We start from the raw sequence: 15,698 nt of genomic DNA on the forward strand, positions 1-15,698 counted from the left end.
ATCTTCCTTTCCAAGCCCACTTGTACCACTTCACAAAAATCCAGACTTTTTGCCTGGTATTGAGAACAACTCTTTTCTACTAAAAAAGAATGGCCAGCTGCTCCCGTTGAGGGTCTACCAATGTTTCCGAAATAATACGTTTAAATCCTTTGATAATCTTAAACTGGACTGCTCGAGCGAAAATCCCTTAAAGTACTGGTCCTATCTACAACTGCACGATTACATTTCGCACACTAAACACAGGGAACTCCTCTACAGGCCACTAACAGACTTTGAGGAACAGTGCATGAAAGGAGAGAGGATTGAGGGAGCCATGTCTCAATCGTACAAAAAGCTTATCACAGCGTCGCCAGATTTTACCGACCCATATAAAGAAAAATGGGAACAAGAACTGGGCTGTTTATTCACATCAGCTCAATGGGAGAAAGCCTGTTATTTCTCTCATAAATGTTCTCTAAGTGCGAAAATACAGGAGACATCCTACAAAATCAGGACCCAATGGTATCGTACACCTGTTGTCCTTCACCGTTGGTCTGAACAAAACTCTAGTGCGTGTTGGCGATGTGGCTCATCTCTAGGCACATTCCTCCACATTTGGTGGGACTGTCCTGTCATAGGAGATTTCTGGAAAGAAATTTCCAAATGGATACGACATATCACGGAAACTACGCTTACACTAGATGCAGCATGCTGTCTACTACATATTAATCATTTTCCATATAGAAAATACAAAAAATCATTGACAAGACATATGCTTAACGCAGCTAAATCCCTCATCCCAATACATTGGAATACAAAAGTGGTTCCCACGACAAAAGATTGGCTGGCCAGGGTTGGCTACATATATGAGATGGAGGAGACTTTGGCTATAAAACTGGAGAGAAACGATATCTTTCAAAAAATGTGGTCCCACTGGCAAACATTTACGGTCTCATCAGAGTACAAAGACCTTATGGCAGCTCAATAAGACTTGATAGGTCATTCACTCAAACTTGGACACGTTAACAACTTTTACTCCACCCCTACCCCACATCCTATTCCCTTCCTACCCCGTCCCATTTCTTCTAATATCTCCACTTCTCACTCCTTTATATCTTTCGTTTCTAATCTTTCTTTTTCTTCCCTTTTTCTATTTTCTCTTTGTTATATGGACGAGCCACGCCATGTGACTCGTCTGCTTGATAATATCACAACAGTAACCGATTTACACTCCTCTTTATAGACTATATACTTATAAAATGTATACATCTGGAAATTTATATGCAAGTTTGTTTTCATTTGTGCATCTAACACCTTCTCATTGAGACTGGATTGTAGATGCCGTATGTGAATGTTCATCAGTCTTTCCTGAATGTTACTGAACAAAATGTCTAAACTTAACATGCACTTTACTATTGTAATGCATACTTTTACTTGTTTGTTCTTTTTTCACGAATAAAAGTTTTATATTGGAAAAAAAAAAAAAAAATCAGCAGGGAAGGTTGCCAATTGATGCAACCGGTTTTCATTTATATAAATCAAACAAGATCCTAAAAGCATGTCTTGCATCATTAACCAAAATATACTGTATATGCCAGAAGACCAACAAGCTTGTAATAAAAAGGCAACATAACTGATAAGTACATTGTAAAATAGATGAACCACATGAAAACAACTGCCTCACTAAAAAATGTTTTACTAGAAATCTCAAAATCCCAGGCCTCATTCATAACTCTTAGAAGAAACTATGACAATCCCTAAATTTTAATTAACATGTATGATGGGTAGAATTACATATAAGTATGGGGAGAACGGTGCTCCCATAGAGGTTCTACATCATTAAAGAATTAAAGAATTTTGTGTTAAAAATACACCAAAAATAACAAGATAAATGATGTGCATAGTTTAAAATGATCAACAAAAGGTATTAAGAACTGAGAAACAATAGTAATGTCATGATAGGTCGTAATACAATAATATAAATTCTGACTGATTATTATTTTACCGAATGGTACAATTTTATTCATTTTTTAATCAAAATTCATAATCATAATACAATATTTGGATTCTAAATTATTTAATAGTTTGTTACTCAGTCCCTTTTGTTACACAATATTAATAATATAATTAATCTAATAACTAATGCACATAGACATTTAAAAAAGTGTAAAAATGCCCTGAAAGCCTGGGAGAGGTATTGTTAGTCTAAGACTCTAGAATAGTAACAGTTCCATCATCCGCATTTGGTCTCTAAACATAGATAAACTAGAGCATAAGTACAGATTTGTATCATATAATTCTGTCCAGGTATGTGGGATTAAAACTTTTGCTATGGAATTTACCTTAGCATTTAATCAATGGTTCCTTTACATCTGATTGGAGAAAGATGGGTGTAACGAATCAACCTGCACCCCACCGGGTACCTCTGTTGACGGATGCTCCTAGTACTTCCTGAGGACTCCAAGCACTCCACCAGATACTGCAACCACTTCAGACCCCACGAACCACCACAGCTTGGTTAGGGTCTCACCGTCTCCTACCCACCCTGGACCTGCGACAAGGCTCCAGGTTCCCGTGGGTAAACCTCTCTTTCCCCAGAGAGTGCAGCAGAACAAGCTCTTACAAGAGCTTAGTAATTATCCAAGGGAGTATGGAAGACCATAGCAATCCCTTTTAGCATGTTCCCCCAATAAGAGTCAGGACTCTAGATTGAGGGTGAACTAGCACTCTTTATTGAACAAGAAACATACTTTTATACAGTTTTCCCCCACAAGGTTACCGCCCAGGTGGACATTGTGGAGAACAGGACGTGACATTCACAATCCAATAGAAACAGGGTTTTACACTCAGTCATTCCCATACAGTGTACACAATCCCCCCCCCCCCCCAACCTAAACAAATTATCTAGCCATCTGGACAGAACAATGTGTGGTCATTAACATTAGACAATGGGACGGCACAATCCACATTCCCTCCCAATACACAAACAATAGGACAAGGCTGCCAGTGACAGTCTGTGTGTCTCTCTCACATTGAAGCTGAAATACACATTATCCCAATCCACAAACAATAGGGGAAACCTGTCTGACATTGAGGGATATGTAATACACACATTATTTAGCAATTACAGATTTCATGGCAATGGGAATACATCTTCATATTTCTATATGAAGATATTGCTGACAAATATGACTGTCCCATCTGAAGCAATTCAAACCATTAATTATCTGTTTTTCACTTTCAGTGACGGTGAATACCGTCACAATGGGGTCAGCAACATGACTTTAATACCAAACAGTCTAGAAGCCTGGAATTGAAAAATTCTCACAACAAATGCCCACATGGTTGCAAAGTGGTGCCCCCACTTGCACCTACAGCTAGTGCATCAGCCAGATTCCTGGTGAGCAAAAACTTGTCTGATAAAATGTTTAACCACTTCCCATAAATCGAAGTACCTGTAGGACGGCTTGAAGAAGTGGTTGTACCAGGATGATGCCTGCAGCTGAGACCAGAGCAACCAGCCAGCACATCCGCCGGCTGGTTGGAATCCTGAACAAAGCCATATTCAGCTCTGATCGGGTCTCCGATCATGTAGCCCGGAAGCAATGTTATGTCGTCACTTCCAGTTTACTCGGCTGCCAATGGCGCTGATTTAAAAAAAGTGTCAGTATTCAAAAATGCAGATTCTGGCATTTTGAATACTTTTAAGTGCAGTGGAGGAGTCTGGGGTCTTTTAGACTCCAGATCCCTCGATAAAGAGTACTTGTCACCGCCTATTACTGTCACAAGGGATGTTTACATTCCTTGTGACAGCAATAAAAGTGATCAGGTTTTTTTTTTTTTTTTAAAAAAACAGTGTTAAAATTAAAAATAAAAAAAAATAAATAGGAATTTTGTTTTTTAAAACACCCCTGTCCCCGTGAGTTTGCGCACAAAAGAAAACGTATACATAAGTAGCCTCTCCAAATGAAAATGGTGTTCAAATCACACATGCGAGGCATCGCCGCAATCCTCAGAGTGAGAGCAATAATTTAAAAAAAAGACCTCCTCTGTAACTCTAAACTGGTAGCCGTTAACATTTTTTAAAGCCTCGCCCATAGAGATTTTTAAGTACCCTAGTTTGTCGCCATTCCACGAGTGTGTGCAATTTTAAACCGTTACATGTTAGATATCTATTTTCTCAGCGTGACATCATCTTTCACAATATGCAAAAAAAATTGGGCTAACTTTACTGTTTCATTTTTTTTAATTCAGTGAAATGTATTTTTTTAAACAAATTGCGTTTGAAAAACTGCTGCGCAAATACCACGTGCTACGACTGCCATTTTATTCTCCAGAGTCTTTGCTAAATATATATATATATATATATATACAAACCCAATACAAAAGTTGGGACACTGTACAAATTGTGAGAAAAAAGGAATGGACTAATTTACAAATCTCATACACTTATATTTTATTCACAATATAATATAGATAACATATCAAATGTTGAAAGTGAGACATTTTGAAATGTCATGCCAAATATTGGCTCATTTCGAATTTCATGTGAGCAACATATTCCAAAAAAGTTGGGACAGGTAGCAATAAGAGGCCGGAAAAGTTAAATGTACATATAAGAAACAGCTGGAGGACCAATTTGCAACTTTATAGGTCAATTGGCAACATGATTGGGTATAAAAAGAGCCTCTCTGGTAGTGTCTCTCAGAAGTCAAATGGGCAGAGGATCACCAATTCCCCCAATGCTGCGGCAAAAAATAGTGGAGAAATATCACAAAGGAGTTTAAAGTTATCATCATCTACAGTGCATAATATCATCCAAAGATTCAGAGAATCTGGAACAATCTCTGTGCGTAAGGGTCAAGGCCGGAAAACCATACTGGATGCCTGTGATCTTCGTGCCCTTAGACAGCACTGCATCACATGCAGGAATGTTACCGTAATGGAAATCACAGCATGGGCTCAGGGAACACAATCCACTCTGCTGGCTAAAACTCTATAGGCCAAAAAAGAAGCCATATCCAGTGGCGTCGGCAGGGGGGGGCTGACCGGGGCTTCAGCCCCGAGTGTGCCCCCAAAAAGCCCCGGGTCTCGTGTGGATCGTTTTTAATTATTAGCCCCGAGTGTCAAATATGCTCCTCCTTCCTTCGGCTCTCAGCTCACCTCAGCGCTGCAGTCATAAGAAGACGGAGGGGAGTGGAGGCGGAGCCAATGCAATCCTCCTCCTCTCCTCATGTGACAGCAGAAGAGGTTCTCGGAGCGGAGGAGGATTTCAAATTCCTCTCCTTGCCGCCTAGCATTGGCTCCGCCTCCACCCCCATCCGTCTTCTGGCTGCAGCGCTGAGGTGAGCTGAGAGCCGAAGGAAGTAAAGCAGGGGGGGGGGGGCGGGGGGGAGGGCGAAGAAGAAGAATGTGAGTGCCGGGGGGGGAGAAAAAGAAGAATGTGAGTGCCGGGGGGGGGGGGAGAAAAAGAAGAATGTGAGTGCCGGGGGGGGGGTGGGGGGAGAAAAAGAAGAGTGCCCGGGGGGGGGGAGAAAAAGAAGAATGTGAGTGCCGGGGAGGGGGGAGAAGGAGAATGTGAGTGCCTGAGGGGGGGGGGGGAGGAAGAAGGTTAGTGCCTGGGGGGGGAGGAGGAAGAAGGTTAGTGCCTGAGGGGGGGGAGGAAGAAGGTTAGTGCCTGAGGGGGGAGGAAGAAGGTTAGTGCCTGAGGGGGGGGAGGAAGAAGGTTAGTGCCTGAGGGGGGGGGAGGAAGAAGGTTAGTGCCTGGGGGGGAGGAAGAAGGTAAGTGCCTGAGGGGGGGGGAGGAAGAAGGTTATTGCCTGGGGGGGAGGAAGAAGGTTAGTGCCTGGGGGGGAGGAAGAAGGTAAGTGCCTGGGGGGAGGAAGAAAGTGAGTGCCTGAGGGGGGGGAAGAAGGTTAGTGCCTTGGGGGAGGAAGAAGGTGAGTGCCTGGGGGGGAGGAAGAAGGTAAGTGCCTGGGGGGGAGGAAGAAGGTGAGTGCCTGAGGGGGGGGAAGAAGGTTAGTGCCTTGGGGGGAGGAAGAAGGCGAGTGCCTGGGGGGGAGGAAGAAGGTGAGTGCCTGAGGGGGGGGAAGAAGGTTAGTGCCTGAGGGGGGGGGGGAAGAAGGTTAGTGCCTGAGGTGGGGGGAAAGAAGGTTAGTGCCTGGGGGGGAGGAAGAAGGTAAGTGCCTGAGGGGGGGGGAAGAAGGTTAGTGCCTTGGGGGGAGGAAGCAGGTGAGTGCCTGGGGGGGAGGAAGAAGGTGAGTGCCTGAGGGGGGGGGGAAGGTTAGTGCCTGAGGGGGGGAAGAAGGTGAGTGCCTGGGGGGGAGGAGGAGGAAGGAGGAAGAAGGTGAGTGCCTGGGGGGGAGTAGGAAGAAGGTGAGTGCCTGGGGGGGAGGAGGAGGAAGAAGGTTAGTGCCTGGGGGGGGAAGAGGAAGAAGGTGAGTGCCTGAGGGGGGGAGGAGGAAGAAGGTTAATGCCTGAGGGGAGGGGAGGGAGGAGGAAGAAGGTTAGTGTCTGAGGGGGGGGGAGGAGGAAGGTTAGTGTCTGAGGGGGGGGGAGGAAGAAGGTTAGTGCCTGAGGGGGGAGGAGGAAGAAGGTTCGTGCCTGAGGGGGGGAGGGAGGAGGAAGAAGGTTAGTGCCTGAGGGGGGGAGGGGGAAGAAGGTTAGTGCCTGAGGGGGGAGGGGGAAGAAGGTTAGTGCCTGAGGGGGGGAGGGGGAAGAAGGTTAGTGTCTGAGGGGGGAGGGAGGAGGAAGAAGGTGAATGCCCAAGGGGGGGAGGGAGGAGGAAGAAGGTGAGTGTCTGAGAGGGGGGGAGGAGGAAGAAGGTGAGTGCCTGAGCAAGTCTCCCTGTGTGACTGGATAGGAGGGGCATCCTTGGAATCCATCCACATAAGGTTGTAAAAGACCCCCAATCAGTGGCAGCCGGTGTACAGAGGGCGCATGTAGTTCAATGGGATTTTTTTTGGCATCACCTGATTAGAGCCAGAGGCTCTAATAGGGCGATGCAAAGGGTGGACCCGGGGCGCAGAGCAGTGCGTCCCGATCCCACCCATTGTGTGACAATAGCGAATGAAAATTCGCTATTGTCACACCGATCCTCCTCCTGGCCAATCAGGAAGCGCGTCCAATACGTGCTTCTTGATTGGCCGCAAGGCAAACTCCTTGCCATTAGCCGAGGAGGAGGCAGAAGCGAAAGGACTCGTGGAGACGCGCCGCCGGTCACCGGGACTCAGAAGAAGCCGCCCGCCGCCGCTGCTGCTGGGAGGACTCGTGGAGACGCGCCGCCGGTCACTGGGACCGAGAAGAAGCCGCCCGCCACCGCTGCTGCTCCAGGTAGTTAAGGGGGCACACACGCTGATCTCTGCATTGGGGGCATGTATGCTGATCTCTGCATTGGGGGAATGGTATGCTGATCTCTGCATTGGGGGAATGGTATGCTGATCTCTGCATTGGGGGAATGGTATGCTGATCTCTGCATTGGGGGAATGGTATGCTGATCTCTGCATTGGGGGAATGGTATTCTGGTCTCTGCATTGAAGGGGGCATGTACGCTGGTCACTACATTGGAGCATGTACGCTGATCTCTGCATTGGAGCATGTACGCTGATCTCTGCATTGGGGGCATGTACGCTGATCTCTGCATTGGAGCATGTACGCTGATCTCTGCATTGGGGGCATGTACGCTGATCTCTGCATTGGAGCATGTACGCTGATCTCTGCATTGGAGCATGTACGCTGATCTCTGCATTGGAGCATGTATGCTGATCTCTGCATTGGAGCATGTACGCTGATCTCTGCATTGGAGCATGTACGCTGATCTCTGCATTGGGGGCATGTACGCTGATCTCTGCATTGGAGCATGTACGCTGATCTCTGCATTGGAGCATGTACGCTGATCTCTGCATTGGGGGCATGTACGCTGATCTCTGCATTGGAGCATGTATGCTGATCTCTGCATTGGAGCATGTACGCTGATCTCTGCATTGGAGCATGTACGCTGATCTCTGCATTGGAGCATGTACGCTGATCTCTGCATTGGAGCATGTACGCTGATCTCTGCATTGGAGCATGTACGCTGATCTCTGCATTGGGGGCATGTACGCTGGTCACTGCATTGAAGGGGGCATGTACGCTGGCTCACTGTGCATTGAAGGGGGCATGTACACTGGCCACTCTGCATTGAAAGGGAGCACTCTGGCCACTCTGCATTGAAAGGGGGCACACTATACCTTAATTACTAAAGGCCCCTTTCACACTTTTGCAACCTCAAAGTCACGCAATTTTTTACAGCGTTTTTTGCCGCAAAGCAATACCTATTACATTTTTCTGTTTGCGCCCCCCCCCCCCCCCAAAAAAAAATTTTGAGCACCAGCCGCCACTGTCCCCAATATACCTAGAATAATGTGCACATATTAATCTGCAAGTGTTCACAGATATGTATAGGTCAGAGTGTTTAACTGACAAAGAATGATGTGCCATAGAACTGCTGATGTTGATGTATTTTTCTGCTCTGTATCTAATAAATGCATACTTTACACCCCCCTTTCCAGTACCCCCCAGAGCTCTTCAGGCCCCCCTCCACCAGTGCTCTTTAGCCCCCCCTCCCCCACGGCTCTTTAGCTCCCCACAGTGCTTTACAGCTCCCCCCCATGCTCTCTGACTCCCCCAGTGCTCTCCACCCCCCTGTGCTGCCTGGCTCCCCCCTCAGTGATCTACAGCCCCCCCCAGTGCTCTTCAGTTCCCCCCCCTCCCCCGTACTCTGTCCCCCTGGTTTTCCCTGCCCCCCCTGCTCTCCACCCCCTTGCTTTCTAACCCCCCTGCAATGCTTTCCAACCCCCCCTATTTCTTTCCAGTGCCCCCCCATGCCCTTCAGCTCCTCCTGTGCTCTCCAGCCTCCCTAGTGCTCTTCTATCTTCTATCATGTCTGCAGTCTCTGACCATCCCCTGTACTATGTCCGCAGTCTCTGACCATCTCCTGTATCATGTCTGCAGTCTGACCATTTCTTGTATCATGTCTGCAGTCTCTGACCATCTCCTGTACTATGTCTGCAGTCTCTGACCATCTCTTGTATCATGTCTGCAGTCTGACCATTTCTTGTATCATGTCCACAGTCTCTGACCATTTCTTGTATCATGTCCGCAGTCTCTGACTATTTCTTGTATCATGTCTGCAGTCTCTGACCATCTACTGTATCGTGTCTGCAGTCTGACCATCTCTTGTATCATGTCCGCAGTCTCTGACCATCTCTTGTATCACGTCCGCAGTCTCTGACCATTTCTTGTATCACGTCCGCAGTGTCTGACCATCTCCTGTATCATGTCTGCAGTCTCTGACCATCTCCTGTATCATGTCTGCAGTCTCTGACCATCTCTTGTATCATGTCTGTAGTCTCTGACCATCTCTTGTATCATGTCCGCAGTCTGACCATCTCTTGTATCATGTCTGTAGTCTGACCATCTCCTGTATCATGTCTGCAGTCTCTGACCGTCTCCTGTATCATGTTTGCAGTCTGACCATCTCCTGTATCATGTCTGCAGTCTCTGACCATCTCTTGTATCATGTCTGCAGTCTCTGACCATCTCCTGTATCATGTCCACAGTCTCTGACCATCTCTTGTATCATGTCCGCAGTCTGACCATCTCCTGTATCATGTCTGCAGTCTCTGACCATCTCTTGTATCATGTCTGCAGTCTCTGACCATATACTGTATCGTGTCTGCAGTCTGACCATCTCTTGTATCATGTCCACAGTCTCTGACCATCTCTTGTATCATGTCCGCAGTCTGACCATCTCCTGTATCATGTCTGCAGTCTCTGACCATCTCTTGTATCATGTCTGCAGTCTGACCATTTCTTGTATCATGTCCGCAGTCTCTGACTATTTCTTGTATCATGTCTGCAGTCTCTGACCATCTACTGTATCGTGTCTGCAGTCTGACCATCTCTTGTATCATGTCTGCAGTCTCTGACCATCTCCTGTATCTTGTCCGCAGTCTTTGACCATCTCTTGCATCATGTCTGCGGTCTCTGATCATCTCTTGTATCATGTCTGCAGTCTCTGACCATCTCTTGCATCATGTCTGCAGTCTCTGACCATCTCTTGCATCATGTCTTCAATCTCTGACCATCTCCAGTATCATGCCTGCAGTCTCTGACCATCTACTGTATCATGTCTGCAGCCTCTGACCATCTACTGTATCATGTCTGCAGTCTGACCGTCTCCTGTATCATGTCTGCAGTCTCTGATCATCTCTTGTATCATGTCTGCGGTCTCTGACCATCTCTTGTACCATGTCTGCAGTCTCTGACCATCTCTTGTATCATGTCTGCAGTCTGACCATCTCCAGTATCATGTCTGCAGTCTCTGACCATCTCCTCTATCATGTCTGCAGTCTCTGACCATCTCCTGTATCATGTCTGCAGTCTCTGAACATCTCTTGTATCATGTCCGCAGTCTCTGACCATCTCCTGTAGGATGTCTCCAATCTCTTACTCAAATTTAAACACATTGCTAATAGTATCAGCGATCTGTTTATGCCAAAGGTAGGACTGTGCAGGGAAGGCAGAGAGTGCAAAAGGGGGCACTGTGATTAGAGAGATGGGGGGGGGGGGGCTGTGAAATGTTTGCAATAAATATTCTTGAAAACATTACAAATTTTTTTGGGTGTTTGTACATTTTTAAGTTTGGGGGGTGCCAGATTTAGGATCCGCCCCGGGTGCCAAATGCTCTAGGTACACCACTGCACAGATGGCTGTGGGTGAGTGACGGAGGGCTGATTTTTGAAACCTTAACCCATATTAGCCTTTTAACTTAATTTACTGAAACTGTACAAAGGCACCCTAAACCCTGTGGCAACCAATTAGAATTCATCTTTTGCTAGTGTGATGTCAGATAAGTAAATGCTGATCTGTTACTCTGGGTTGCCGCATTTTGCACTTAAAATTTTGCTTTGTGCACGGTTTCTTGAACAAGCCCTTGATGTTCAACTTTCCCAGGAAGTCATAGAGGAGCTGACTCACCATTTTCTGGTTACAGCTACTTTGGAAAGATTTGGTGTTAGTGCTTCATCTAGACTACTGGGAAATCATTTCTCTTGTGTGTTGTGGATGTTCTGGGACCTCTGCTATTTCCAAAATGGCTGAAGAAGTTCCATAGGAGCCTCCAGAAAGGCTTCTACATGGGGCACCCTGATTGCCATAATTTGTGTTCTTAATTGCTTTATGGGAAGAGTTACAAGTAAAAGTGGAGATTAGAAAGTTGACAGATTAACATGCGTGTGGTCACATTTTATAACATTTTATGGTGGGGCATTGGGCAGAGTTGAGTGGGGAGCGGCATTGGGTGGAGCTTGGGCGGGGCTTACTTTGAAATGTGGGAGGGGTTATCAAATTTACCTTCTGGCTGAAGCCCCTGGTCTTTTTCTCACCTAGCAACGCCCCTGGCCATATCTAAACATGATCCAGAAGCACAGGCGTTTTCTCTGGGCCGAGGCTCATTTAAAATGGACTGTGGCAAAGTGGAAAACTGTTCTGTGGTCAGACAAATCACAATTTTAAGTTATTTTTGGAAAACCGGGACGCCATGTCATCCGGTCTAAAGAGGACAAGGGCTATCAGCGCTCATTTCAGAAGCCTGCATCTCTAATGGTATGGGGTTGCATGGGTAGCTTACACGTCTGGAAAGGCACCATCAATGCTGAAAGGTATATCCAAGTTCTAGAACAACATATGCTCCCATCCAGACGTTGTCTCTTTCAGGGAAGACCTTGCATTTTCCAACATGACAATGCCAGACCACATACTGCATCAATTACATCAATTACAACATCATGGCTGCATAGAAGAAGGATCCGGGTACTGAAATGGCCAGCCTGCAGTCCAGATCTTTCACCTATAGAAAACATTTGGTGTATCATAAAGAGGAAGATGTGACAAAGAAGACCTAAGACAGTTGAGCAACTAGAAGCCTGTATTAGACAAGAATGGGGCAACATTCCTATTCCTAAACTTGAGCAACTTGTCTCAAGACGTTTGCAGACTGTTATAAAAAGAAGAGGGGATGCCACACAGTGGTAAACATGGCATTGTCCCAACATTTTTGAGATGTGTTGATGCTATGAAATTTAAAATCAACTTATTTTCCCCTAAAATTATACATTTTCTAATTTTAAACATTTGATATGTCATCTATGTTGTATTCTGAATAAAATATTAAAATTTTAAACTTCCACATCATTGCATTCTGTTTTTATTCTCAATTTGCACAGTGTCCCAACTTTTTTGGAATTGGGTTTGTGTGTATATATATATATATATATATATATATATATATATATATATGTGTAATGTTTGGGGGCTCTAAATAACTTTCTAGCAAAACAGATTCTAACTTGTAAACAACATGTGTCAACAACATGTGTCAGAAATAGGCTTGGTCCTTAAGTGGTTAAACTAGGTGGATCAACCTGTCAGATATTTTTTTTTACCTTAACTGCTTCCCGACCGACCGCCGCAGTTATACTGCGGCAGGGCGGCCCTACTGCGCGAACCGATGTAGGTATACGTCGGTCACGCACCTGCAGCTAGGGGGCGAGCGTGCACCGTCAGCAATGAGCTCCCGCCCCCACTCGGCAGCGGGGACTCCGAAGCATGGGGCAGGCAGCTCCGATTGCCGCCTGACACCAGCGATCGCTCCCAGCTGAGATAGAAGAATGGCCAGCTGTTGTAAACACAGCTGACTGTTCTTTTCTCTGGAATGATCACAGAACTCCTGTGATCCTTCTATGTAGGAACACAGGTCTCTGTGATCATTTCACAAGCCCTGTCCCCATACAGTTAGAAACACACCCCTAGGTACACCTTTAACCCCTTCATCACTTACTGTGTTGACCCCTTCCCTGCCAGTGTCCTTATTACAGTAACAATGAATATTTTTAGCACTGATTACTGTAATAATGTAACTGGTCCCCCCAAAAGTGTCAAAAATGTCAGTCAGGGGTCCGATCTGTCCACCACAATGTCGAAGTCCCGCAAAAAATCATAGATCGCCGCCATTACTAGTAAAAAAAAATAACAATAAAAATGACATAAATCTTTCCTGTAGTTAATAGACGCGATAACTTTTGCGCAAACCAATCAGAATAAGCTTATTGTGATTTTTTTTACCAAAAATATGTAGCAGAAAACAAATTGGCCTACAATGTTAAAAAATTTAGATTTTTCAATTTTTTTTTGTTGGAATGTTATATAGCAGAATGTGAAAAATATAGGTTTTTTTTCAGAATTGTCGCTCTTTTTTTGTTTATAGCGCAAAAAAAAAAAAAAAATCGCACAGGTGATCATATACCACCGAAAAAAAGCTCTATTTGTGGGTAAAAAAAGAACATAAATTTTATTTGGGTACAGTGTCGCTCGACAGCGCAATTGTCCGTTAAAATAACGCAGTGCTGAATCGCAAAATATGGCCTGGTCATTAAGGGGGCAAATTCTTCCGTCCAGAAGTGGTTAAGGAATAACAGGTTAAGCCCCATCAAGACACAGTTCCTCATGTATGAATAGAAGCTCCATTTTACGTTTAGTAAGCACTAAGCCCTGATCAAACCTGCAATGAAATAAACAGGCGTTATCTTTCACTTTTTTTTTTTTTATTAAAATAAAGCTGATAGTCTTTTACAAGTAGCCTGAACTTAAATGCGGAAAAACATCTTTCTAGCAGTGTGCCATTAAAAAGGAGAACATTTTTTTTTTTTTTTTATCTTTTGTTCGAAACAAAAAGTGCAAACATTTTACAAATGGCTCAATCTGTATTCAATGACTTTAATTAAAAATATCTAGCGTTGCAGTTACTGCTTTTGTTGTGTAGATGTAATTAATGTCAACAGCTTGGTTTTGCAAAAGATTCATTGTCTTCATCTAGCAGATCTGCAGCATTCAATTCAATAGTAGGCAAGGATAACATCTATATAAAGGAGACATTTATGGCGAAACATTGCACTGGGTGGTCTGTACAATAAAAAAGATTGTAATATATTAGATAATACCTTGCACAAAATAGTTTATTTGTTAAGGGAATATTTTTTGTAGCCAACCGGTTCCCTACCAACACCAGATACGGCAAGACCTTTTCCTAAACATGTTTGGCAAATCGCATATTTTGTTATATGCTATTTAAATGCCAAATCAAATTTATATTTGGGTTTGATCTGCTGATGTACTTTTTAGCCCATTGTTTTATGACTTATTTAAATCTTTTTCAAATGTTGCCGTGAGGATAACACGCTAATGGATCCCTAAAATTTACCTCTTTTACTCAGTTCTAAGCTTGTCTATTGATGCTTCTTCATTCCCGACTCCTCTTACAATACCATGGTTATTCATTTATGCTTCCTATTCTATTTTTATTTGACATGATAATGTTTCATTTCTGGCTTTGTGAGGCTAAATCTTTCTTTTAATATCTGCAAAGGAAATTGTATATCCATTGTTAAATTACTGAACCTGTGTTCGAGTGTTTTATGTTAAACTTTATAACTTTTTAATGTAAGAGTTACATAGTTACATGTACAGTTTGTGAGGTTGAAAAAAGACATCATTCCATCCAGTTCAACCTATGATGTGTGTGTGTGTTTGCTGTTAACCGTACATTGTATACCCCTTTATGATGTGGTCTTTAAGGTGCCCATCTAATAGTTTTTGAAACTATCGATGCTCTCTGCTGAAACCACTGCTTGTGGAAGAGAATTCCACATCCTTACTGTTCTGACAGTAAAGAACCCCCTACGTATTTTAAGGTTAAACTGTTTTTCCTCTAGTTTTAGTGAGTGGCCACGTGTCTTATTGTATTCCCTTTCCCTAAAAAGTTTGTTCCTTATGCTAGGGTCCTCACCAGTACAGTATTCGTACATTGATATAATTTCCCCTCTTAAGCGTCTCTTCTCCAGAGGGAATAAGTTCAATGCTTGTAGTCTTTCATCATAGCTGATGTCCTCCATTCCCCTAATTATTTTTGTTGCTCTTCTCTGGACTCTCTCCAGTTCCAGCACATCCTTTCTGAGGACCGGTGCCCAGAACTGGACATAATACTCCAGATCTGGCCGGACCAGAGTCTTGTAGAGTGGCAGAAGTGAATCTCCTTTTTTATATATGCCAGTATTTTGTTGGCTTTGCTTGCAGCGGCTTGGCATTGCATGCCACTGCCAAGCCTGTTGTCCACTAGTACCCCCAGGTCCTTTTCCATCTTAGATTCACCTAGAGGTTCCCCCCCCTAGTGAGTAGCTTGCTTTCGTGTTTCTGACTCCCAAGTGCATTACTTTACATTTTTGAACATTAAACCTCATCTGCCATTTAGTTGCCCACCCCATTATTTTGTTCAGGTCCACTTGTAAGGTTTCCTGCATAGAAGATATTGGCATGCTTAGTTTAGTATCATCCGCAAATACCAAGATTGTGCTGGATATCTATGAATAAATTAAACAGGATTGGCTCCAGCACAGAACCTTGGGGGACCCCACTTTCCACATCCATCCAATTCGAGTACTCCCCATTTATCACCACCCTCTGAACTCTCCCCTGGAGCCAGTCCTCTATCCAGGTACTCACCCTATTGTCCATACCTACGTACCTTAGTTTGTACAGTAAGCATTTGTGGGGGACTGTGTCAAATGCCTTTGCAAAGTCCAGATACACCACATCTACAGGCCTTCCTTTGTCTAGATGGCAAC

This window comes from Pelophylax lessonae (genome assembly GCF_965119305.1).
Source record: "Pelophylax lessonae genome assembly, chromosome: 3".
Taxonomy (NCBI): domain Eukaryota; kingdom Metazoa; phylum Chordata; class Amphibia; order Anura; family Ranidae; genus Pelophylax; species Pelophylax lessonae.